Source organism: Cardiocondyla obscurior, linkage group LG02, assembly GCF_019399895.1.
Source record: "Cardiocondyla obscurior isolate alpha-2009 linkage group LG02, Cobs3.1, whole genome shotgun sequence".
In the NCBI taxonomy this organism is placed as follows: Eukaryota; Metazoa; Arthropoda; class Insecta; order Hymenoptera; family Formicidae; genus Cardiocondyla; species Cardiocondyla obscurior.
The window spans coordinates 161,350-187,616 of NC_091865.1; the positions used below are offsets into that span (position 1 = coordinate 161,350).

Below are 26,267 nucleotides of genomic sequence, written 5' to 3' on the forward strand. Positions count from 1 at the left end.
CTTCCTCAACGATTTCGTAATTGTCAAGTTTCTTTGATCGAATCAATCGTCGAGAGCTTAACGAACGACTTGTTTCCAAATTTGTGAAGACAGATAATATAATAAAAGTTAACGATGTGTATACATATACATAATCTTATACGTATTACAATTTTGCCCGATCATATCGTTATATATTTAAATGCCGACGTGACGTTACGTAAAACGTAAGATACGAGCCCGTGTCTTTTGTCATTGTAATTCTCGTGTTTGTCGAGCTCACAAATTTCGAGACACGCGCGGATAGTTATGGATCCGATATACGGAGAAGCCGTTGTATGCACGCATTCGTTTTAGCAACGATCTCATCGGTCAAGGTAGAAACGCTGACGATGCCATCGCACGCACCCGAGGGGATGCTTGCTCGTAAAATGCATGTTCCTGTGTACGAATGGTTGTCGATGTGTGCGTGCACACATAAACAAGCAATCGTCACATCGTCGAGTAATGCACATAGATACAACCGTGAAGTTACTTCCCGGGACACAAAGGTTCCGAGAGAGAAAAAAAAAATCTATCTCGGGGTAGGATAGACGAGCCGAGGTCAGCCAAAGCTTACGACTTCGAGAACTCGTTGGCAATTTTCCAAAGCTTCTTCGGCCAATCGACCAGCCTGATAGCCTGCAAAACATACGAGAACCTTTCGATATATTCACTGAAACTGTGGGCACTTGAAACATTGCGCCTAGCGCGATTAATCAGAATCAATGGGTGGGCATGTAATTATTACGGATTCCAGGTCACCAATACACCTTTAGAACGTTTCGAAATTTATTTTTCTATTTTAAGGCAACGAACCGTGCGGATTTTTATACCCGAGAACATCAAACGCATATTTAATATTAAAATGTAAAATATCGAATGTAGTTTTATGCAAATGCATCGACGATATTGATTCGGTGACGCGTAGATATTTATTCAAATTTTTTGTCGAAAATTAAAAAAAAATCCTAGCGAATCATATGTATGTATAATATATCGCGCGATATCTATGCAAAATGCAACAACAAACTTCTCGACGCGTTTTGTGTAGCCTATTGATTGCGTTTGAATCCAATCTTTTGTTCTCAATATTTCAAGCTGAAGTATACTTGGGTGTTAAATTTATTGAACAAAAATTAGACGAAAAATATGACAAAGAAAACTAATTCGAAACTAATAAATGACAAACGTTTCTTGTCAGTTTCTGATGTTCGGTGTTGCAAAATACCATGCATAAAATAGAACGAAATATATAATTCGTTACACATTCGTCTTTCCATTACGCACGCAAATAACGTTTCGCATTTATGCACGCGCGACACATTATTCGCCGTGTCCAGTTAGCCTTATAACTATTGCAGATCTAATTGAAGCTAAATTTTAATGCGGATTCATCAACACAATTTCCCGTTCGGGCGTGGCTCTCACGCCGGGCGATAATTCGCGCCGAAAATCGATCTCCGGTCGGAGGTATATCGGCCGCGGATTAACCGAGTAGTCTAGCCGACAAATTACACGACGTGGAGTCCGGATCTAGGCGATTGGTGTCCGACAATCGCGTCGTCCGATTTCTCGCGTACAGGTAGCCGTGTGGCGACACAGAGCGTATATCTCTTACCTGGTCGCGCGACTGACCGTGGCCGGCTACCCCGCGGTCGCCTTTTCCGCGGGTTACCTCGTGCCGTCGTTTGATTAACACAGCCGAGAGTGTGGACGGCGTGGTTTCGGCATGCTGCACGTGACATTACGGGTATACCATCCATTATTCTCTCCTCTCTTCACCCTTCACTTCGTGATTCTCTCAGTGTCGCGCTTAAATAGATTCACGCACACCCGCGTTCAGCTCCGCCCTACGCTCGTCGAGGCCTCTTCTCTCATATGTATTTCCTTCCGCGCTACTAAATCATCATCAAGTTGGCGGAGCGGCGATAGTGTTACTTAGCATGCTGCATGCAGTCTCAAGTTATACCGCGTGTCGAGTTATTGAATTTCCAATTATTCAGTCATTCGAGTGATGAAAATTTGCGATATGTGCATCGGGCGACGCTAACGTCATATATCGCGCGCGTAAGCTTCTCGCAATCTCGACGTTAAATTTCTCACACGTTAATGTCTTACATCTAGTTAATCTCCCTTCTACTTTACAAGAAAAACCTGATACCTGCAACGACAAAAGTGTCGTTAGTAAGAAAATTTAACGATAAATTTGATAATATTAAAGAATCGTATGTTTAATAAAAGTTAACAGTCTTTGTTAGAATGTGACATTAATTAGCACACGTTATTAAAATAATATTCGTTAATTTATCGATTAATAGTCTTTTGAGTAACGCAATTGAAACGCTACGAGTTTTTAAGAATGTACCTAGGCCTAAGACATTTCACTTAATTTATCCGAGCAAACTAAGGCTCCTTTGTGTATAGTTACTTGTTCCGTCATTTATCTGGCCACTTCGCCAATGTCACATGTAGGTGTGGGGATAATGACACAAACGGAGAGAACAAAGGGGAGAAAAAAAGATAAGAAGCGACTCGAAAAATAACCAAGTATCCGCGAGGAGCAGAGAAAGTAAACGACCCTTGGCGCTTGCGGCGGCGCTCTTTTGATTTTGATGGATCGCCCTTTTCTCATGACGTTCTCCCCAGCTTTCTTCCTTCCTTCGGCACTTCCTTCCTTCCTTTATTCCTCACAAGCTCGCTAGTGTGAAGTAAATACTTTGTCTGACGATGATGGACGCGAAATCGTTAGAGCGCTAGGTTCTTAAATCTTGAATTGACTACGAAATGTGAAAAAACCCTCTCTTGTTTCATATTAAACATTAAACCGTGGATTTTTTATTTTATATCATTACTCAGGTTTAATATAATCTGCAGTTAATGCAAATTTGAAAACTTGTAATAAGCATGAAATAATTGGGTTATTTATATTTAAAAAATGAATACTTTTTATACGCGCGTTGTCCTGTTCTTTTTTTTTTTTTATAATTAATATACTATAATTATATGTATACATACATAAAAAACTTATTATTAAATTTATTCTTCTTGATACTAAGACTGTGTCATTTTTGCATGACTGAGTGAAAACATTGAACAGAGTGGAATAATTGTATTTTATGCAAACGATGAGATGTTTTCATTGGCTATCATTAAACGGATTAACGTAACTCTATAATAAGCTAATAACATGTTTCATCACCAGGTTGAATGACATTAAAGAAGAATAGAATTGATTTAAATGATAATTGTGTGGAAAATAGCTATAACAATTGCAAAAGTAAATTATCGGTGAAATGAGATATAATGTAATGTATACGATAAATGAATGTTAAATGTAGAATGTCATATAAATTTAATTAATGCACGAGCTTTCCTCGTCTTTTGCGAATAGTAATTCAGATATTATATTTTTCTTTCCCATTTTTATACGCGTTCAAATTACCATATTTTCTTTTTCACGAAGGTATTAAAAAATTTAAAGATTACTCCTTTTTTTTTCTTCTAGCTGTTGTTCAAATTGTCAAAAATTTACGAATTTTGTATACTACAGAAGTAAAGATATATAATCATTATTACAACTCGAATATTTTCCAAGCGCGTAATTAAAGTTACATTCCATACGTATACATACATATGTCTATAGTATCAAAATGAATTTTGTAATAATGAATGACGATATAACGATAACAGTCCACGGCTTAGATCTCATGTACAACATTATATGGCTTTAAGTAAATACGCAAGCCTATAAACTAGTCGGTATCGTCAGATCTAATTTGTTGCATAACCACTCAACTACACCCAACACTTAATCGAACTGACAACCGAGTCAGCTGTCGCGAATTAATTTGCCTTGCAAGTGTCAAGAACAGGTCGACAGTTATCATCATTTTCACTCTATTTATCGAGAGTATTCTGAAATATATTGAACTGCCCTTTATTCAAGCCTTTATATTAAAAATCTGTATTTTTTACGAGCGATAAATTAAATGTAAATTATAATATATAAATTACAAAGCTGTATAACATCGTACGTTTGAGAACCATGTGTAATAATGATCGAAACGAAAAAATGGAGGTATTTTTTAATTAATATTAAACATAATACTCGTCGTTATACATTTCACAAAGATATTACTCGAGAGGAAATTTGAGAAGGAGCACATTCATGGAGGTATTGTCGTTTCGTCGTTATTACGTCGCACAGAATTCTAATAATCTCGTTGGTTGTTCCGCTTAACAAATGAACAGAGTCGTTCTCATTATCTTCAGCAGTGCAGTTTCGAGAAAATCACTTCCACGCAATTTCGTAACAATCCGAGCTGCGGTATTCAACAGCGAGCTTCCAGTATTGCTTTAATGACATTCTTTGGCGTGAAGAACTACTCGCGAGAATTGTTGAAGTGGGATATACATCGAATGAGAGCGATCTCGAAAAGTAATGAACGGCCATGCGTCGACAATTGCCAACAGAACCGAAAGCGACAGAGAGAAAGAGAACGGTACTTTAAAGGGTTGTTGAGGCATTCTATGGTCACCACAAATATTACGGTCTAACCAGCAGATCCACCCTTGTGAAAGTGCAAGTCGAATTTGCGGCCGGGATTTGCTCGTCAGATCGCAGCTCTCGTGTCGGGTAGGCCGCGCGAATACCACAAAGTAGACATTCTGTGCATTCCGAAACTGTAATATTGCACTTGCCTGAAGAGTTTCGCCCTTCGCAATTAATTATAAGTATGCCGGATAAGAGACGAACGAATATCTACGGTTAGGAAAAAAGTATTTAACAAATGTTACAATTTTTTTATTTACACAGCAAATTATTGAACGAAACTTTCTCGGTAACTTGCCGTCAAGAGTTTAGAGAAATAATTTGATAATATATAATTAAAAAAAATTTTTTTTTTTTATGTAATTGTTTGTATAACACATTTGCCAGAGAAGACGATGCTGAATAAATTTTTGATGTTAATGCGATATGTACGCGTTGTACCTAAATTTTTGCTTGTACGCGAATACTAAAAATATCATTCCAAAGTAATTACGTTTTGAGTTGTTGCATTAATTAAAGTCACAGATTATATGGGGGATAATATCATGTTCACGCGTATATCGTAAAAATCCTTTGCAAGATTTTAATTGCACTAAAATTGCATCGTGCTGCTACCACCGCAGTTTCACTGCTGAACGAGGATTAAATAACAACGACTAAAATATGAATGGTTGTCGTCGCTTAATAATATCATGATTTATCTCATGTCTGACATTTACAGGGCGATATTATTTTCGGACATCAAGTTGCATAATTAAAATGCAGAGATATTTTTTATTAAAAATAAAAAAAATATATATGTATTGGTCTCTCAATTTTACAACACATTTTTCACGTCACCAAATGCGGTGTTCGTCTATTTTTTGTAAATTTACATTTATTTGGTGATACAGTTTTGATATGTGAGATGTGGTTTCAATGCATTTGATGCGTAAAAATTTTTAGCAGCAACAGATAAACGACTGTAAGTCTGTAAAAATATATATTTTTAGAAAGTAGTAATTAAATGCGAACCCACTCATCAGAGACATAGTATTACTATCTCTTAAAAAAGAAAAAATTTTTTTTTAATAAAAAAATTCAAAAATCGATTGCGTACTCGTGTACCATCCGTGCGTGAACATATTGCGAATGGAAAGTCAATTGTGAGATTGAAAGATAGAAATGTTTTATTAGTTCAGATATCGTATCGCAATATCAGTTAAAAACTTTTTGAAGTTGATGCCATAGAAAATTTTATTGCGTAAAAAAAGATGTAATTAAATTCGATTAAAGAGAATTAATATCTTACAAAGTTAAACATATTTAAATACAATTTTAAATTAACTATTTTTTTGTTAAGTGTGAAGCGATCAACTAATAATAATAATTTTTTTTTTTAATATTTTGTTCGAAGTAAAGAAATTATATATTATATTATTTCTTGAGATTATATATGAGATTATACAATATACATAAAAATTCTTCGAGTTCCTATCTATAAGATGTAAAAGTTTTAAGTGATTCTCGTCAAAAACCACTATAAGACAGATTATTAAAGTTACGATGCATCATAATACTCATCCGATTTTTATGCTACGCGATGCTTATGAGATCACGTGGAGATTGAGAAAAAGTTGAACAGAAACTATAACGTAAGCTTTACTTTGGACACAAATATTTTAATTAAAAATTTCTTGTACGTTTTCTTTCACTCTTCTTGTAAAATGAAATATGTGAGATAAAATCGATAAATACGGGTTTTTGTTTTATTTTACATTTTATATATAGTATAATACCTATGTATTATAAAGTTTCGCAAGTCGTATAGTAAAAATGTCATCAACTTTGCGCGCTGCAACTTGAAGGCTAACTAAAGCTCCAACTTACGCGTGATGCAGCTGCGTAGTTTCTTTGTAAGTAGATTACTGCAGCACAAGTATACCGAGTACACTACGCACAATCCTCTAATGCAAACTTTGCGAAACGTGATATATTCTAATAAAATTAAATTCCCTTCTCTTTCTTTTAGACAATATTTCACTACACTTTTCTCGCGCGAAAGCTCCGTTTTTCCCAGTTCTGATTCAAATTTAGAGACGCCGAGGTCGATAAGCTTTAAATTATTTTATTTAAAATATCTAAATATATGCAGCGAGCTTAATTAAGAAATAAAACTTCTCGACGAAGCGATTCCATTGTTCTCTCATAAAATAAGAAAAAAAAAATCTACAGTTTATATATATGTATAAGCGTGCGTTTTGGTTGTATTAAAAATTAATAACGACTCACCTTCGCATAAAAGCTGCAATATAAGTCTCTCTACTGAACGAAGCTAAATTAGGTTTGACCCACGCTGATACGATCCTTGATTTTTCCCTCGCACTTCAGCACTGTAAGTCACACGCACATATGCACGCCGAGACGAATCGTACTTCGACGTGCCATCATTCTATTTCCTCTACGTCGACGATTATCCCATTTGGTCGACACGATCACACCAAACGCGCGTTACATCGTACCCTCGTGTCGATTTGTCAGCTCTCGTTCTCGAAGCCGGATGATTTTTAATAAGTCGAAGACGAAAGATTGTGTCGGCAACACTCGTGGATAGGAGCACTCATCGGAACGAGACTGTCGAGGCCGCGGCTTATGCTTTCGGTTTACGGCGCCGCCCTGAATGTGTGCATTTCCGTCAGCGCGGATTAGAGGATGTCGCTATGTTGTCGCACGAGATTGTCATTGTATGCGCCAGTCGTCGTGACGCCCATCGTGACAGCTACTTACTTCGAATACATCTGTTGTTCAAGAGAGTCGAGTGATAAGCGCACCCGAATATCTCCCGGTACCTCCGATGACCGCATCGGAGCGAACGGTCTTATTTACGGAAATCGGATTATTGAGCCAGTCGATCGGTCTGATTATCGCGCGTATGGTTACGAACGAAACTGATATCGCATATGTGGACGCGGCACATCTCGTTATTTCGTTATTTATCGTCACGACGATCGAATGAGTGACGGCGAAGAGTAACGAAGGGAATGAGGACTTATTAATTTGAAATGCTGCTTGCAAATGACTATGAGGGCCGTCAAACGGGCACTATGCACATGTTAATTGCTATCGGGCGTTAATTGAAATTTGTTCTGGCTACGATGACATAAATGATTGCTGTGAACAATTCCTGTCAATAATGAGTTTCACGGCTGCCTCGTAAAATAATCGACTAGATTTATACAGAGAGATAAAATTTTTTTTTTCCTCTTTGTGTACGGTTTTTCAACTTCACGTATCAACTCTTCTATAATAATATAAAAAGATTAGTGTATTTTTATTACACATGGGATTCTGTATTTCCGTCTACTTCGCGCCAACTTAAACTTAAAAAAATTCACAAAAAAAAAATTAACCTTTCTCCAGCGACGACACGCGTTTACTTTTGCCTAGATATATAATATTAGTCGTGCAAGAGAACAGGTTTCGCTTCTTCCTTCTTCCGTCTGTATTTCGAGTGTAATCATTGAAATGGCGAAAATTAAGTTGACGATCTTGCGCAAAAACGAACAGACTTTAAGAGGAAAAAAACGAATGGCAGGAAAAAAAAAAAAAAAATAAGAGAGACAAAATAAAAAAGTGAGCGAGAGAGAGAAAGAGAAAAGAAAACTGGTAGGAAAGGTCAAACCATTAATTTGCATAGATTGCCTTACAACTACATCCTCGTAGGAGAATTTTCGGCGCGGCAAGCGAGAGCCTCGTGTGCTCTGTTAATTGCTACTGGTCGCTAATTGAAGTTCGCACGATGTTCGAGGCCGGGGCGGTACGTTGCGTACACTGGCCCGGACTTTTCGGTTGCGAATTCTCGCGTCTACGGAAGCTGGCCGCGTCGGAAACAGTCGGCGTTATCATACGACTGCGGCAGTCCGGCGTTGGCTACTTCGTTACGCGATTGTCTGCAGCAAACTGCGCGCATTTACATCGGCGCGAATTACGCGCGGTGCATACGAACGCGTCCGACAAAGCTGCGGGGTACTCGTCGTCATGGGCCTTCCTTCCTTCTCCTCATCCTCCGTGTTTCGATCGTACAAATCGCTCGGTTTGCGCTCGAGAGCTTAGAGAAAGTTACTCTCATCAATGTCCACGCGGTTCGCGCGTTTATGCGTACTATTATACGTCGTGTTTCAATTAATAATTGTGAAATGCACGCGTATTTATTTCCATTTTTGAAATGCGTACTGATAATCATCAATTAAAAGCTATTTCACTTTATCACTTTAAAAAAATTAATAATTAACTTTGTCTTCGTTAATATTGCTTCTGGGCATGAATAAAATGCGGTTTGTTTTTTTGGGTGGATATTAAATTAAAGAACGTTGTTCGACGGCAATCGTTATTGAATATATTTATGATTGCCACTAATAAAACCGCTGTGGCGATAACGTTAAAGCTTAAGAGAAGCTCTACTGGTTAGATATTCGCGATTGCAGCGAATATCGCATTTGCATTGCGGTGGATTATACCAAATTCATATGTATATATTGGTAGAGGGAAGGAAATTCATCAACGCCTCTCTTTGCATGGTGCATAGTTGAATGGCATTGATTGTACAAACTGAGCTATGGGGAACATGCGATTGCTAAGCGCAAGTATATCAGGTCTATTCATAGATCTATAGAATCGCAGAGTCGGTGCGCGATGAATTCTTTAATTTAAAGTCTCTATCGAATGTTTGCGTTCGAAAACGAAACCTGGTTAATATTAAACAGCACGTTGTTCAACGGAATTGTGTACCATGTCGTGCTTTTCCATCAAGTAATATTTAAACGAGAAACTGGATCAAACAGAAATTTTATGGGAAAAGATCGTTTGATTTTCTATACCGAAAATGCGACTATAAATTAATGTGCTAATTAAAGATTTTAAAATATTTTAATTCTTTTCTTTTTTTTTTTTTTCTCTTTGTACAATTCCTCGTTGTTGTACTTAACGTTTTAATTCGCTATTTATGGAATTATATTTTTAACTTGGAGAAAGCGTAGTGGTACTGAAGTGGGCACTAGATTTTTATTCAACGATTAATACGCACATTCGTATAACGCGATACTCAATAAAATCTCCAGGTGCTCAGTTTATCCTCGGTATTAATGCAAGACAAAATAATGCACTTCCGACGATCGACGATCCAATCGAAACTATAAAACCGTGCTCGAGAGGGGCCGTCTGCATACTTCGCCGCTCTTTTACGACTTCATTAAGGCGCCGTTACGAGCTAGATACTGCCGAGCGAACAAAGTGTGTACTTATATAGCGCCCTTACGATAAACCGCGTCGATTTATGAACATCGCGCGCGGTTTAACGACCATTACTAATAATTTTTCGCTTCGAAATGCGCCATCGCCGTTTTACAAAGTCGATATGCCGGATTGAGAAGTGAGAGAAACTGTTATTTGTTGGACGTTATATCGAGCACAAATATATTAGATTCGTTACAACGTAAAGAATAATTTAAGAAATAATGCCAATATTAATATGTACTTTTTCGACGCGCTACTTATATGCCACGTACGTAATTAAATTAATTAACGTTCATTATTTTGTAATCCGAATAATACTTGTATGTTAATATACATTAATATGTGTTAACATACGTTATATTGATTTTGTTAAGTACTTATGCATTAAACATTTATTTTGTATTCGTAAAATAGAAATACGATGGTGTAAATTAATGTGGCGTTTTAATTAGGTCGCTGACACATGTTTAATGTCTGCATTATTTTACTTTATGAAAGAGATGAGTTGTAGATCATGATTTGTAAGTCGATAATTATTTATTCGCGAAATTATTTTGCTTAATATTCGGCAAATATTAAAAATAGCGTTATTAAGTTTGCATTAAATTTTATCTCATCAATATCTTGTTTAAGAGGATTATAATAACGGTGTCCTTAATCACTGTATAACGTAGGTTCAAGTTCAACTATGTCGTTGTCCGTGATGCTTTCCCAGGGAAAGGTAAACGTCAGTAGGTTTACAATGCAAACAATGTGCATAAATGTTTATGATATAGGTACGTGAATTTGATAACGACAGAAGACTTTGCGATAATGAGGGTGAAACGTATCACAATATTGGTACAGTAACAACTGAAGTAGGGAGATCAGAAACCATTTCGCTCAATTATCAAGTATCCACTGGCAGGATTCGGTCACTATTCTCGAAAGATTATGTCATGCGATAAATTTACAGATGTGAAAATCCGAGAAAAGTTTCAAGTTAAAATTATTTAATTTATTCCGTGATAATAAAATCCCATTAAAAGTGCAAACAATAAAAAAACAGATATAATAAATTTTGCTTTAAATATGTAAGGTGGGTTGTTAAATAAAATCTTTCCCTTGAACTAATAAAATCATCGCGAGCATTTTATACACGAAAAAGTAAAAAAAAAAATTTTTTTTCCGCGTATAGTGAAAAAGTAAAACCTCGGCAAATATCGGTTGGAATATGCCAAATTTAATACCGACAAAAGCGATATTTCAAGTTGAACAAAATATACATTTCGACACTACGTTCAAAATTTAGCTTGCTGGAATTTTTCGTATCGTCATATAAGTTCACTCTTTGCGCTCGCGTAATTTTTCCCTTTTTTATTATTATTTCTTTTTTTATATGCAATACCCAAAGATCGTCAGCCGTGCGTTGCGATGTACTATGCAAACAATGCGTATACATATTTATATGCTACCGCTGGGTATCGCGCCGATAAAATCGCCGTTATGATGAGAATGGAGCAGAGAAGGGCCGGCGGAATATTTGAATGGCATTTAACTAGCGGGCCGGCGGTGTCGGATTTTACGACGTCGGGGGCTGACTGAAGTTCTATGCCTTTCTAATTTCGGAACTTCTTCCCGCCAGACGAAGAATCGGTCGTGAAGTTTATCGCGCGGTCCACGCGCGGAGTCTGCCGTAATTAGAGGGTCAACGATGCGGGATGTCTTTATCGCGTTGCCCTGCGTGGCGCTTTAATTTTTCACGTTATCGACGCGATTAGCCCGTGACATATACGTATACACAATCCGGTCGCGTATCTGCGATTGCTGCATCGAAACGCGTAATACCCTCGAAATCCGGATGCGTTAAAGTCAACTCGCAATCGAGATGAAATTATAGGCTATAACTTGATGCGTATCATACTCACAATCACGCGTACGCGTACGCATACGTACGCACAAGCCGCGCAAATCGTAAACAGCCGCCGTTCATTCATGAAACATTAAATTTTTTATGCCGCGCGTGATTTAATTAAGGCTGTTTTGGCAGTGAAATATTTTCACGGCGAATTTCCTCTAACTGTGCTTGCCAACAATCTACTCCCACACATCGTACCGTTTTTATCGAACTTTTATCCGTCAGAAACATTACACGCGTGCTGTCAAATAAGTTGTCAAACGCACGTATTGTAGAGCACGTGCCCAGACGTGAGATTAAATATCTGTATGCTTGTCAATTCAATTGGTATTAATTATAATAATTAATAAAGAATGTACTTCGTTAGATTTCTCTACACACAGCCTGCTCGTCGTGTACGCGACACGTTTGCGCTTCTGATGTTAATTTAATTTCCCCCAGTAGGTTTTCCCCTTCCGCGCGCAAACTTTTATTCAGAAAAATCTAGTCACATCTTGTATTTTTATTTCCCTTCGTGGTAAACTTCATTTCTCTGCGCGCATCTCGGTGCGATATCTAATTCCATTAAAACTTACGGCAAAAGAATTTTAAGCTCTTGCACGTATCAACTTTAATGATGCATGGCTCAAGCGGGGGACGTGCTTCGTTTACATATGAAAAATTCACAATCGTATCACGGTTGCGCTTTTCAGAGTTTCAACAGAAAGAATGCGCGAAGATGCGACCGCAGTGGAGAATCCTCTTTCGTATAATAAAAAAGAACGTTCTATCGGGTGATCCGCGAAGTTGTGAACCTTCCTCCCTATCTTTTTCTCTTTCTTTCTCTCTCTTTCTCTCTCTCTCTTCCCTTTTTTCGATTACTCGTCCGCCGACTTCGATTTGTCGCAAGCGAAAAGAACCGCGAATAATTCCACCGTAGCTGCATTGTTTGCGCCCTCGCGTTGCGCGCCATCCGCTTTTTTTCGCCACCCTCTTTTCTACATCCCCGCGTTGTACGGATAATTTTCATTTGGGAACTCACACAGAAATTTATCTCATCGAAACGACGCGCTCCGATAAGGCGCCCTGCATTCCGTCAGAGTCGGAGCGAATGCAGACGTCCGCCGAATTGCGCGTCCTGGGATACAATGTATTATGTATGCACGCACGCACGCACGCACGCACGCACAAACGCGCGATGAACGCCGTGTCGTGACACTGCCGCGTGCAGTGTACGTTTATTTCCGTCGACGGAAACGTGACACCCGCGTTGCGTCGTAAGGGAGCTGCGGACCCGTCGCTCCCATTCAAGAGTCGCCGGCGGACTGCGAGGCTCGCACCGTGCCGAGATGGGAGTGGTGGAAGCGTGGGAGACGCGGGACCGAGAGGAATATAGTACCGCGTTCGGCGAGTGGGAGAGAACGATCGTGAGCACAGGGGATGAAGGGAGCGAGAGCGAGATGCATGTAGATAAAGAGAGAAAGAGACGGAGAGAAAGTGCACCGATGGGAGAAAGCAGAGACAGGGATGCAGTTACGCGGAAGATGTGGACCGAACGAAGAGCGAGCGAGAAGCGTCGCGTTCGAGAGCGAGAGAATGGGAGAGAGAAACGAAAAGCGGCGAACGAAGAAAGAACGGTGCGGCGACGAAGAAACGCAAATGCCCTAAGCACTCGGACGACAAAGAGAAAAAAGGAGGACGGGAGTGGAAATAAGAAAGAGACGACGAGAAAGCGAAGAGAATGAACAAGGACAATAGCGCGAGTGACAAAGTTAGCGAATGCGTTAGCCGTCCTCCCTCTCGTCCTCCGATTTCTCTTTGCTTTTCCTCCTTTCTCTATTCAACCCTTCTTCACGCTTCCTCCATCCTTTTACCTCCATTTCTCTTGCGTTTCATTCTTCTCGTTCGTATCTGACAGTTTGCACCCTCCGCTTCCTGAACCTTATACGCGCCATTTTTTCCTCCACCAAGCTCGCTCTTTAGACACATTTCGCGATCTTTTCTTGGGCGTTCTCACGAGCCTCGGCCCATCCTTCTTACTTTACTCGCCTCTTCAACAGCAACATGCTTCGTGCGCATAGACCGCGAAAACGCAAAAAGATTACTTACGCTACGGCACGCCACGATTATATTGCCGAAAGACATGGTCTGAGAAAACTTCGTGGTTCCTTTGATTACAGAGCACGCCTAACAACAATTTTTATGTACAGCAGTCGCATACATTTATATGTAAATTTAATTCGGAATAGGATTAGAAAGATTTCTTTTCTTACTCTTTTAAACGTTTAAAAACGATCAAGTTAATTTAATATCGTTTCGCGTTCTAAATGTAATTTATTACAATTTAATAAAATTACTAATAAAGAGTTATTACACATATATTAAAATTAGTTTAGAATTAAGACTTTTACATCTTCATTCATTGCAGAATATTGTTCTATGTTTACCTAACTACTGCATTTTGTAACAGAATTTCCATAGAAATGATGCGAATGTACCGGGATACATTCCCGCAGCCGTACTGCGTAACTGCTGCGGATGCTTCAAATCGTGAGTGGACAAATTGTCTACCTCCGAGTGTACCAGTATTAAGGGTATTATCTTCGTCTGTAGAATAAGCATGCAAGTAAATAACTAGTGGCGGATATAACCACGCTACGTACATATGCAATCATTTTGTGCATAAAATAAAAGTGCATAAAATAATAGGTATACTTAAATTATTCGTTATAAATGTAATTACATTTTTAATATCATTATAAATTACTGCTTAAAAAAATTTTCTTTTTCTATTTCTTGTTAATATATGTACAATCAAAGATAAATTAAGATAAAAATTGCTTTGAGAATAAAAAATTAATGTAAATGTTTTAACATTTTGAACATTCTTGTCTAATCGAAAGACACCCGTGTACGGGATTTGTTTCTATGTAATCCATCTACGCGATATTGCTATATACAAGTTATACATAGTTATATTTAACTTATCTGACTCATATACAATACAGTTTCTAACAACTGTTCAATAGCCTCGAGGACTTTGAGCTTCGTGAGCAGAATACCTGTAGAACCAAGACTTATGACAAACTAACAAGAAATCAATTACTACTACACATATTGTTTCTAACATTAATAATTCATAATTTGTCAAATTAAAAGATTAATGTCTAAGATTATCGTCGATATAATTTGTTGCCAAAAAATTTCCGCGATCTGTAGAGGTGATCGTAAACGTGTGTCATAAATTATGATACAATTTATACCTACATAAGTAATATTCTCATAAAATTCGATATTGCGGATTAAGTTTTTTTCTCAACATGCCAACCTGGCTTTGGCTCATGGGGGTAGTTCAAAGTGGGTCAACGAGGATAAGCGGTATTATAAGGAAGCTTTTAAAAGACTTACAACTTTGATTTTAAGGTGAAAAGCACGATATACTGCATAACGAACACATTGAATAAAATTAGCTAGCAAGAGATACATCTCTCTTATAAGATTATAATTAATATTTCTAATTTAATTAATTTATTATTTAATCGCTTAATAGGATTTGATAAAAATTTCTATCGAACATGGCTTAATAAATTTTAATCTCTATCAGAATAATCTTTGAAAATAATAGTTGAAGTTTCACAGATCACTAGTCGAGATCAAATTCTAATTCTGGTGAGTTTGCTCTAAATTTTGCACTTTGTTTTAATATTGTTCTTAAAAGATAGTCAATTTCAAGAATTTAATTCTTCGGTCTATTACTATTATTCGCTACCTATCTCTGTTAATTTTAATAAAAGAAAGATAAACGGAATTAAAAACGTTAATGAAAACAGAAAATTACTTTGGGATAATAAAATAAACTTGTTAAAAAAAAAGTAAAGGTAAACTTCGAGTTAAATTGTTTTCAGCTATCTTAAATGCTTCAAGACAATTCTACATGCAATTCTATTAAATAAATTCTATATAACATTAAATTAATGAAGCTGATAACCAAATGCATTTTCAAATGTAATAATATATTAAATAAATTACATGTGGAATTATTTTATTTATATTAAAGAAATAAAAAAATATCTTCTGTGAGATATCACGAAATATTTTGCATATTACTCTTGAGATTTCTTCAGGGGTTACATATCTTTTTGGTTTGATTCCCGAAGCACATCCGTTATTACACGGATACACTTTGTTCGAGACGCTTTGTATTCTACGCGCGTCTCAGTGTTATTATTCCGGGTATATCGAAGAATACCTTTACTGCAACCACAGCTGATAGAAAAATCCGACGAGGCCAACTCTTCGGTAGACTTTTGACTATTAGCTCGCTTTTCTCAATACGCAAACATTTCCTCGCATTGAAACGAATGAGATAAAAGCTTTTAGAAATTTTTATACAGACATCTGACATACGGAACGTAGAATGATAAATGGGCTAGTCAGAAATTAATATTTCCAATACGAAGATTAAGAAGAACGGCTTGAGAGGTTTTAAAAATTTGCGAGCATAAAAAATTGAATTATGTCAATATGTTTTTAGATAATATTAATTTTTCTGTATAATTATTTCGTGATAACAAATTATACGACGCTGTACATATATAATCTGTTTCTTGTTGGTTTATCGAAGTGAAAATGTGCGTCGAGAGTTATCAGAGACAAGAATGTCGGTGAGTTCACGATACGAATTTTCTACAGAACACGGATTGACTGAAAAGCTCGGCTGAGATTAGGTCGCTGGCCAATTTCCGTACTCTCTTTCAACTCGCAATATCTTTAGGGATAAAAAGAAAATTCGCATTGCGAATATTTTAACATTTAGGAAGTTTTAACAATTTTTATCTTCATTGTTAATATCACCATAATTAATAAAAATATATATAGACAGTTTTATTAAACATTTAATTATTTTAATAATTATTATTTATAGTTATTAATTTTAAAACGATAGCACATTGAAATATATTTATTAAAGTATTTAAAAAACATGTAAAGAATAAATAAATTTAGAAGCTCATATTAAAATATAGTAAATTAATGCCTAGTGGAGGAGAAACAGCTTTTTCATAAATCTTTCTTGCCCGAGCACATTTTTGTTATTTATTAATTCTCATACTCGCTTATTTGTAGCTTCAACATCGATGTAGAATACTGTTTCCTGCAGAACATAACCGTTTTTATAGAACACTCTTTTATATTTCGCTTAACGTGCCATGATTGAAAGAAAAAAAAAAAGTAAAGCCGTAAAAATAAAATCGTATAATAAAATATTACGTTGCTCGATTCAATCAAGAAAATTACCGGTACCGCGCGAAGTAGGAACGTTCGGGAGTTACAAAAGCAAACATTCCGGCGCCCGTGCGAGTGGCATTTCGCGCTTATCTCGCAGTATTACAGCGACCCTGACTTTTTCCCGTCTTCATGCCCGTCGTCCTAGTCGCGTACGTGTCACGTACACGCAAAAACTTACGCCGCCGCGCCGACCTGCCGGGAACGGCTACGGGCTCATTCGGCCGGAAGTACCGGACATCGGGTGAAATACGATTGCACACCGGCGAACGTACAGCGGATGGGAAGAATGGGGACGCGGGATCGCGAAATATCGGATGGCCGAGGTTGTAAGGTTGAAAGAGGGAAACTGAAAGAGATATATCTAGAGAGAGCGAGAGAGATAAAAAGACGGGAAGGAAGAGAGAAAGGGAGAAGGAGACAAAGGGACAGAGAGGAATGCGGAGGATCATCTCCATGCGCGCAGCGGTACTTGCGCTATTTTCCCCTTTTCGCTTTGTTTAACCGGATATCGCCGGTCCAGTCCGCAGTTGTTATTTACATCGGACGATGAATAACAATGAACGGGAACGTATATTAAACGTGTCTATAAATTCGAGCGCGGCGTGACAATTTTCGCTAGGGATCGAAACGGGCGAAAGATGGGCGCGTCGATGGCGGCGACGGCGACCGCAGCGATAGCGATGAAAGTGCATATGGCGAGAGAGTGCATTAAAAACGATCGTTGACGGAACGACGGAGAAACGGACGCAGATAGTGCACGACCATCCGACCGATCGTTTTCCATGCTCGCCTGCCCGTGTCCTTCGTTGCGTGTTCACAAACGTTTTCACACGAGCGAGCGACGCGTGCTGGCATTGTTCGGGCTAGACAGGCGTTCACGTACGTTTGATCCTTTTTCCCCCCCCCTATTTTCCTCCACCTCTGTATAACGTCGAATTCTGGGAAAATTGGAGTAATGGAAGAAAGCGCGAGAGAAAAATAAGGGGCGAGCTGAATAAAGAGCTCGCTATTAACCACGAAGGTATACGCGAAATGAGAAAAGATTCTACTACAGTTCGTTAAAATATATGTATATAATACAGTCTAAGATTTAATAATGTAGGCAGCTCAAGTAAAAATTATATATTTGATATAATAATTATCGAAAAAATTTTCTTAATTATTTTTTTTTTTTTTTAATATTTTTGTAGGAGAATAAAAAAATTTATCTCTTTAATGAGAATAATGTCGAAGGAAATTAGAAATATCCGCGGTAGCCGAGCGGTTTTACTGGTTGTCGTAAAGCATGAAAGATTTCGTACTACCCTATAAAGCAGTTTACGTTCGCGACCGGCCTGGGAGATGAATAATAATTCGTGATTCGTAACGTTCATGGGCCAGAGAAACTGCAAGTGGCAGTGACGAGTATGAAACCCTAGTGCTTTCTGGCACGGATGAGAACTTTTAATATGATCTGAGATTGAAGAATGGTGCAACTTCTGAGTACTACGGATGTAACTTGGCAGAAGTTTTGTCTCTGACATATATGTACGTATACGTATAGATATGTATATAATATAATATAATTTATTAAAGTACAATTTAATTTCTCATAGGAGACAGCTACATTTACGGTGCAAAGTGTGCGCTCTAGCAATTGTAATGTACGTACATATATTTCAGTAATTAAGTGTTTAAAACTGGCGCTTATAAAGTACTTAGCGTTATTGAAATTTTATCTCTCGCATCAGGTTTCCTTCTCTATCCCTCCAGCCGAAGATAATCTATTAAATACCGATTTGCAGACTAACGTATTAATCGATAAAAACAGCCGTCGTTATCGGCACGAACGACCGTTCTATTTTTCCTTAACCATCTTAACCGCGCGGCGGCCGACATCCCCTTAATCCCAATACACCCCGTCGGTCTCCCTCCTGGAACGAAATCCAGGCGCGTTGGAGCATACTTCGTTTATCGCCCATGGAAACGAGATCTTCGCTTCCTTCATCCCCCTTCGGCTTCCGCGCTCGTAACGACGAGCGTAGGGAACGTTAATCTCCCCGCTAATGTCCGCAGCTCGTACGGCGGTGCCCACGGAAGGATCTTAATCGCGATTGTTAACTGGAGCGATGCCGAATTTTCGCGTAGCCGCCCGACGACGAAGACGGCAACGGTGACGGTGACGGTGGAGGCGAAAGAGGACGGTGGATATTCCGAGGGTATATAGCCCGCTTTTCTACTCGTCTAACAAAAACCGCCGACCGAGAGTACTTCTCGTCGAAAGTTTCCGGCGAGGAGCGCCGCGCGTCCGTCCCTTGTTCGCATTATCCTCTTCTTCGTCGCCGTTGCATGCTTCCTCCTTCGCCGTTCTAGCCTGGATACCGTGCGCGCATCAGCGAGATGGACGATGGAGATGAAGCTCGCGGTAGTAGATGGCGAGAAACGTAGACGTAAGAAGAAAAGTACATGCGATGCCGGGGAAAGGAATCGCTGTCTTTTTCAAAACTGCGCGCGAGCTTAAACCTAGAGGCTTGGAAGTAATAGTAACGACTTCGCCAGTCCGGTAGAGCCGTCTCGTTTAACCTTTATATCTGCGACTTACACCGGGTCCTATTTTCTATCCGGAATACCGCGTAAGTTCTCCGGGTCAACTTCATCTTCGTCTCTTTCACGCCTCGGAGCTCTTATTATCCCGCGAAACTCGCGGACGTGCGCATAACTTGGTCAAAACGGTATTTTGAATGGCCGTTTGAGATATTTGTGACTAAACGCGAACATTTGCATGAAAGTTGAATAGCCGACTGACTCGCAGCTCGAAACTGACCATTTCAAAGGGGATGGCGACCATGATAGTAGTCGTCATGCTAAATATAATGCTAATAACGTAACTTTTCTCATAAAAGTTATACATGTTGGATGTAACGCACAATATAGCGTTTATATATTACAATTCTGTGTCTTGCATAAACGGCGTTAAAACGTGAAATATACGAAAATAGAAGCAATTAAATTTTGAGATTATTAGAAGCAGCTTTTGAGTATTTTTTTTTTAATTAGCATTTTTAATTTTAATTCTTTTTTAAACCTGCAATATATTTAATTATTGGAAAGTATTACTTTAAATTATGCGTACATTTTTTTTTGCATTATTGTTAATATTTCTTTATTTTATGCGAACTTTCGTTAGTCAGAGATCTCGAAGTTCCAAGATAAATGCATTCGAATCTACGGCACATCTGCGAACCAATATACGAAGTGAGACAACCCGGTTGGAACCGACGACAATCCGTCGTCATATTGTTGGATTGGCATCGAATCCAGTCGATCTGTCACGGTCAGGCACGGACGACGTATCATTCGCTTCGTTTTCGCCGTACGTGTATTCGTTCATTTCTCGTACGAGGGTTATAAAAAAATTTAGTAACGCCGACGCGTCGACTAGCGCAATTCCCGGGGCGACACGAGAGCATTGTGCCGCAGAATCGAGAGTTCTTTGAACGTAGATCGTCGACATTGTTTCTCTATTTCGGAATACAAAAACCTGGGATGCTGAAGCATTGAAATATAGATAAAAAGGGAAGGGGTATTTCTTCGATGCGCTTTCTCGTTACCTGAATGGCGAATTGAATTCAAATCTGATAACTATCGCTGAAAAGCCGCGGCTTTTTACCTGAGTCTGCTTCGACGTTATCCTTTCTCGTTCTCGGCGAGATGAGATAGAGATAGGTAGATAGGGAACAAGAGAGAAAGACATTCTATCGTGGAAAAATAGATTTTCCACCGAAAGGGGGGCCGCTGCCATGGAAGAAATGAAAGAGAGTCATTCCAAGAAGTCGCCGACACGCCCGGTAAAGAAAGCTCTTGTCGACTAAGTGCACTTTACAAAATTCAAGTGCACCATCCAACCTTCTCGGAAGAAGTGTCGTCGCCGCGGCCAGCTAACACGGCTACGCAGTTGATAAATATTTTTACATCGGCTGACCCTGCCGGAGCGTGCGTCACATTGGCGAAGCCGAAGTGGAGCACCGTAGAATGACAAGACAACGACGGAACGGGAGGCAGATAGCTAGGATAGAGGTATAGAGGTATAGAGGTTTACTTTCGCGCGCCTCACGTTTCCCAATGGAGATCCCAGCTGTGTGATAAAGTTCATTTCGCTCGCTCGACCGGCTGGTGACGACAGTATCTTCCTTCTTTCTACCTCGCGAAGATAGCGCAGACATCCAATCTCGTAACAGCACGGTACGAAGACGAGGAACGATTATCGTGAATAGCCGTGTGAAAATTGTACCGCTGATAATCCAGTATGGACCCCGCAACCGTTCGTTCAAAGATAGTGTCACATCGTGACTGCACAACGATGTTATACGCGGTACGTGATTTTGGGATCAATAAAAAAATCATAAATTGTATTGCGCGGAAGAAAAATCGCGTGCGATGACTTCGATTAGTATTAGCCGAGTATTGTAATATCTCAGATTTTTTTTATTATTTTACATGTTGATTAAAAAAAAAAAAAAAAATATAGGAATTTAATGTAATAAAATCTACTTGTCATCTTGATAAATATTACATATCAATTTGTGCGTACTGAAAATATTAATCAATACATCTAGTTACAGAACGAACTTAGTTTGGAGGCTGAAAGTTATGAAAAATCGTACCTCGGAATATTTCCCGTAAGCGCCATTCGGCGCCTGCTATTTCACGTGCAAATAATCCGTGCGTAATTGGCAATACAAATGCAGGGGATTATTTTTGACCCAATTCTCGTTATAAGAGAGCACAGCGGCAATATTTCTCGATATTATTCGGCCGGATTGCCGTGTATCGTGCCACGTGCACGCGCACATCGAAAATACATTTACGGCGCGCATCCGTAAAAAAAAAACGGCATCGCGCTTTCGAGTTATCGTGATCGGCCGCGGCCAATATCTTCCGGCGAGCGATCGCGCGGCATTGTGTCAAATGCGTGAGAAAGGGCACGCGAAAATTCAACAGGGCGTGAAAATACCGCACGGTGGAATCGTAAATTCCGCGAAAGTATTCCGAGACGCGGAACGCACACCTGATCCGGTCTATGCGCTTTTCGTACGTACGCCCGGTGTTTCTCGCGCGCTGAACAAAACTTAAACTGCCGGCATCCCCGACGCGATGGTACCTCTCACGACCCTCTCGTAAAATAGCAGGAAGCTTTTGTAAGTGCTCACGGCTTCCTTTCGTTTGTGCACCGTTGAAACACGTCCTGTCAAATTGAACTTCGTAGATACGAAAACGATCGCTGCACGCCAAAATAGCGCGCGATAGCTTTGTCCACGATCTTTCTCTCCATTAAGTCCGAACGCAATGAAGGCATTTTATCAATTGATGAACGATCCACGATCGACCGCGGTCATTTTCTTTTCCGAGGAAAAAATAAAAAAAAATAAAAAAAAAAGATGAAACGTTGGGATGAACGAAAGATCCAATTTTTTCAGGTCGTTGATTCGTTATCTGCCGTTTCGTGATCTAACACGTTTCCTCCAAATATGCAACGAATTTCAAACGTTTAATATTAGACATATTTGCTTTTTACTTGTACAGTCTCAACAATACGTGCATGCTTTGAATTGAATATAGCTATTTTTTAATATTCAAGTGTATTTAGATCGTTTTAGTTTTTTTTTTTTTTTAATGCCATCGAGTACGGTATAGAAAGAAATCGATAAAATACTTGTCGACTGCAAAACCAACTACATAATCACGCCAATTCGGTGGTGCATCGAAACGTTAACAGCTTCGTTCATTAACTGCACATTTTACAAAAATTGAAATCGAAATTTTAAGGGTTGGTTTTGCCGCATTCGGCAGTTCAAAGCTGCTATCCGCACAATAAACCATTTTTAAAGAAGAAACGCGAGATAGAGTCACGACGATTGTTTCCGGAATTTAATTCTCATTATTTTTCTCTTCTTACCTCTTTTTCTTTGTGAAAAATCACAAGAAATTGAAGCAACGAGTATCTATGACGCTTCATAATTGCGCCATGATAAGCGGACAATTTTCAAACAATAAGAATATTTTTGACATTGCAACAAAACGATTGCAACTTACTTGGTCAAATATATTGAAAGAAATCAAATAAAAAATGTAGCGCTACTTTAACGATGTAAAAATATCAAAGACAGAAAAATTTTAATATACGAAATAAAAATGAATTCTTTTAAATAAGACACGAATATATTTTTAATCCTTTTAAAAATTAAATTTAATATATATGTATAAACTAAATTATACTATGCTTGGCTGTCAGTTGCCATAATCCTTTAAATTTCCGTATCTTTTATAAGTCGAAAGCTATCGTTGTTCTAACACAGAAGTAACTATCGTTTATCTTACTTCGTATCTGCAGCTGAGAGGAGTGGCGATATTTTTATGACAGAGTCTGTATAAAATGATATAACGCAGGGGGATAAATAGAACGAATCGAGAAGGGTACATATTACGAACGTTTCAGAAAGATCGTAGCAGACGCGAGATTTTTAGAAGCACGTGTATGACATAAATTAGAGCTAATACGAAAGAAAATGAGATTAAAATAAGAAACGAGAGGGTGCTACAAAAAAGAAAGAATAGGAGGATGGAAAAGGTAACTGTCGGCGGAAAAGCCGGGAGAAGGGTGCAAAAATGACTTCCCCTTTTCCTTCTTACTTTATTTATGGTAGTAAAAGCGAGCACCCCCCATAATTTTCACGGTAATTATTATTAAGTGCCCTACCCTCTTGCCCTTCTAAGTGATTGTAATTCATACGCGACTCCGCATTTAGCGAGAAATAAAGCTGAATTAGGATAAAATGCATATTAATTGCGCCATGTACAGTAAAGAGGAACGCTAAATCTCGTTCATGATTCACAGAAGTGTTCTCAGTGGATCGGTTACCTACCCAAACTATTGAGTTTCTTCCGTCCCTTCGCGTCTTATACTGCAACGACAAATTTTAAGATTCAATAATTAGAAATTTAGAATATTTTTAAAAGCGATGCAAAAAAATTTCGCCGTACTTTATATTGAACACTCCCTTTATATTTTTTTTTTTTCTCTAAACCTCGACTTAGCGTTTTGCGAATCGGCTGTCGTAAATCCGATTGTGTTGTCGAATTAAAAAACACGCCGGGCGCAAACTATGCGAATCAATGTGTTTTTTTTTTTTTTTTTTTTCGCGGGCAGTACTATAAAATCTTAACACGTAATCTCATAATTAGTTCCTCGTTATTCCTTTCACGCCGAGAGGTAGAGGAAGCTTCCGCCCCGCGGGCAACGTAAGTTAGTTAACGTCTACGTTAGCGCCAGTTAACTGGCGAACGTATCCTCATACGTAGCCGCGTACCTGTCTGCAACGGCGCCAACGCCCCTCGGTGAGCCATCCACTTTCTTACCTCATTTAATCATCTTCTCTCTTTTCCGCCCACATCATCTCATCGTCTTACTTTCGTTCGTTTAACCACTTTGCAGGCTGAGCCTGCGAGAAGACGACGAAGTGGAACATGCCTCGGGCTCGGAACCTCGACTACTTCACGGCGGAGTGCAACGCTTTATGAAGCATTTGCAGACGTGCTTGGCGTGCAAGCAGCGAGAGCTAACCACTAATTGTAGGGGCCAAAAGAGTTATTACGAAGAAATCGGTGAGAGTCAACTCCTCGACTTTGTGGTATTCAGAACGAGTCGCTGCGCGCCATCCTTTACCCCTTTCGTTGCGATTTTCCTGTCTGATAGGTTCTCATAGGATACTTTATGGCGATAAAATTCACGATACGCAAGAGACGCTACTATTGGTTGAAAATGAGAAAATTTCTTATAATGAATAAATTAACTGATAAAGAAAATTAATTGCAGATACTTTAAAGCGAATATTTTATCAGGCCAAGTATAAGATAGCTAACGAAGAGTTCACAAATGAGATATCAAAGAGCATATCACATAACAGTCGTCAAAAATAAATATAAATTTATCATTGAGCGAAACCATTAATATGCTCTTTTCTCATTAGTATCATATTTAATGACTATGTAACAAAAATAAGGTAATACCCACCACTTTATAAAAAAATTACGAAAATAACTTTCATAAAAGCACAATGTAGGAATTTAATGTAGCAGACCATACAGCGCAATGTCATAAATTCTCTCTTACCTAATACAAAATTTTATTATTTTCCATTTTTCAAAGAATTCATACTTGTCTTAATAGAACAAACTAAACTCTACATTTTTTATTAAAATCATAAATCTACATTTTTTTTTTTATATCTAATAGTTCGTAATTTATATGAATTAAAATTTTATTGTTGATAAAATTTACTTAAAATCACACGTAATAAATTCATACAATGTATAAATCAAACTACTGCTTATAAAAAATTACGCGTACAAAAGTTCTTGCTAGATTATCACGAGATCTTCATAGTAATGGACGTTTCCATTATATCTGTGCAATCAAGCCATCAAGGCTTGTAGTAACCCGAATAGCGCAAAAACCTAATAAAACGCGAAATGCGTTGTGAATGTTTCAATTAACTTATCAAAGTAGCTCGGTAACAGCGAACTCGTAAAAGCCTGTGGTCGTGGTCGCCCGGCTCGAATTACTCCTTCCTCCATTTTACAACCTTCCATCGTCGCTCATCCCCCCAACCCTACGTCGGGGCATCGCGTGTCCTGCTCGTCCTGTCAGAGAGATATCTATAACGACGCGCGTTGATTCTCGCAGCGAGGCACGGACGATCGCGCCGCGCGAAACGGAAGCGCGTAATCGTGACAGAACAGAAGCCACCGGAACCACGTCGGCCGTCGGCTACGCGACGAGCGAAATTCGCATTCACAAAGCGGCCTGTTTGTCCCGGTTTCACATATACGAGCACGCATGAACGATCGAGGTTCGATAGAATAGACGAATATCCCGACGCGGCTCCTGTCTAGCTATCGCCTCGCTATCCAGACACGGCCATCGAACCGCAGCCAATCCGAAATAACGCGCTTCGTAACACGCGGGCGAAATCGCAAAACGGCAGAGAAACACGTGCTTTGACTACTTACGAAGACACGCGACCTGGAGAATGGAAGAATTTAATAAATCGTTGTACGTTACGCCCGTACACGGTCTTTCATCCGGCGATATTTAACGAAAACGCGGTCAGTGAGAAACGCGACGTTTTACGAGTTTCGCATTTATATTAATGATTTCAATATCATAATACAACGTACGGAAGCTTACACGAAATGTGGTAAAGTTACATAAAATATGAGATT

At 38.8% G+C, this 26,267-nt stretch overlaps 1 protein-coding gene across 2 annotated transcripts in view; it reads right to left on the reverse strand.

Moving 5' to 3' along the window:
- The window catches only part of LOC139113434 (protein artichoke), a 67,965-nt gene extending 54,308 nt beyond the window's left edge, over positions 1-13,657 (reverse strand). Inside the window, exons 1-2 of one of the 2 annotated variants that reach the window (XM_070674618.1) lie at positions 12,763-13,657; positions 6,845-7,350 (exon numbers count right to left, since the gene is read on the reverse strand). The gene's annotated coding sequence lies outside the window, so the exon portion shown is untranslated. The other variant, XM_070674617.1, reaches the window with a different exon arrangement.
- Positions 13,658-26,267: the final 12,610 nt, after the last annotated feature.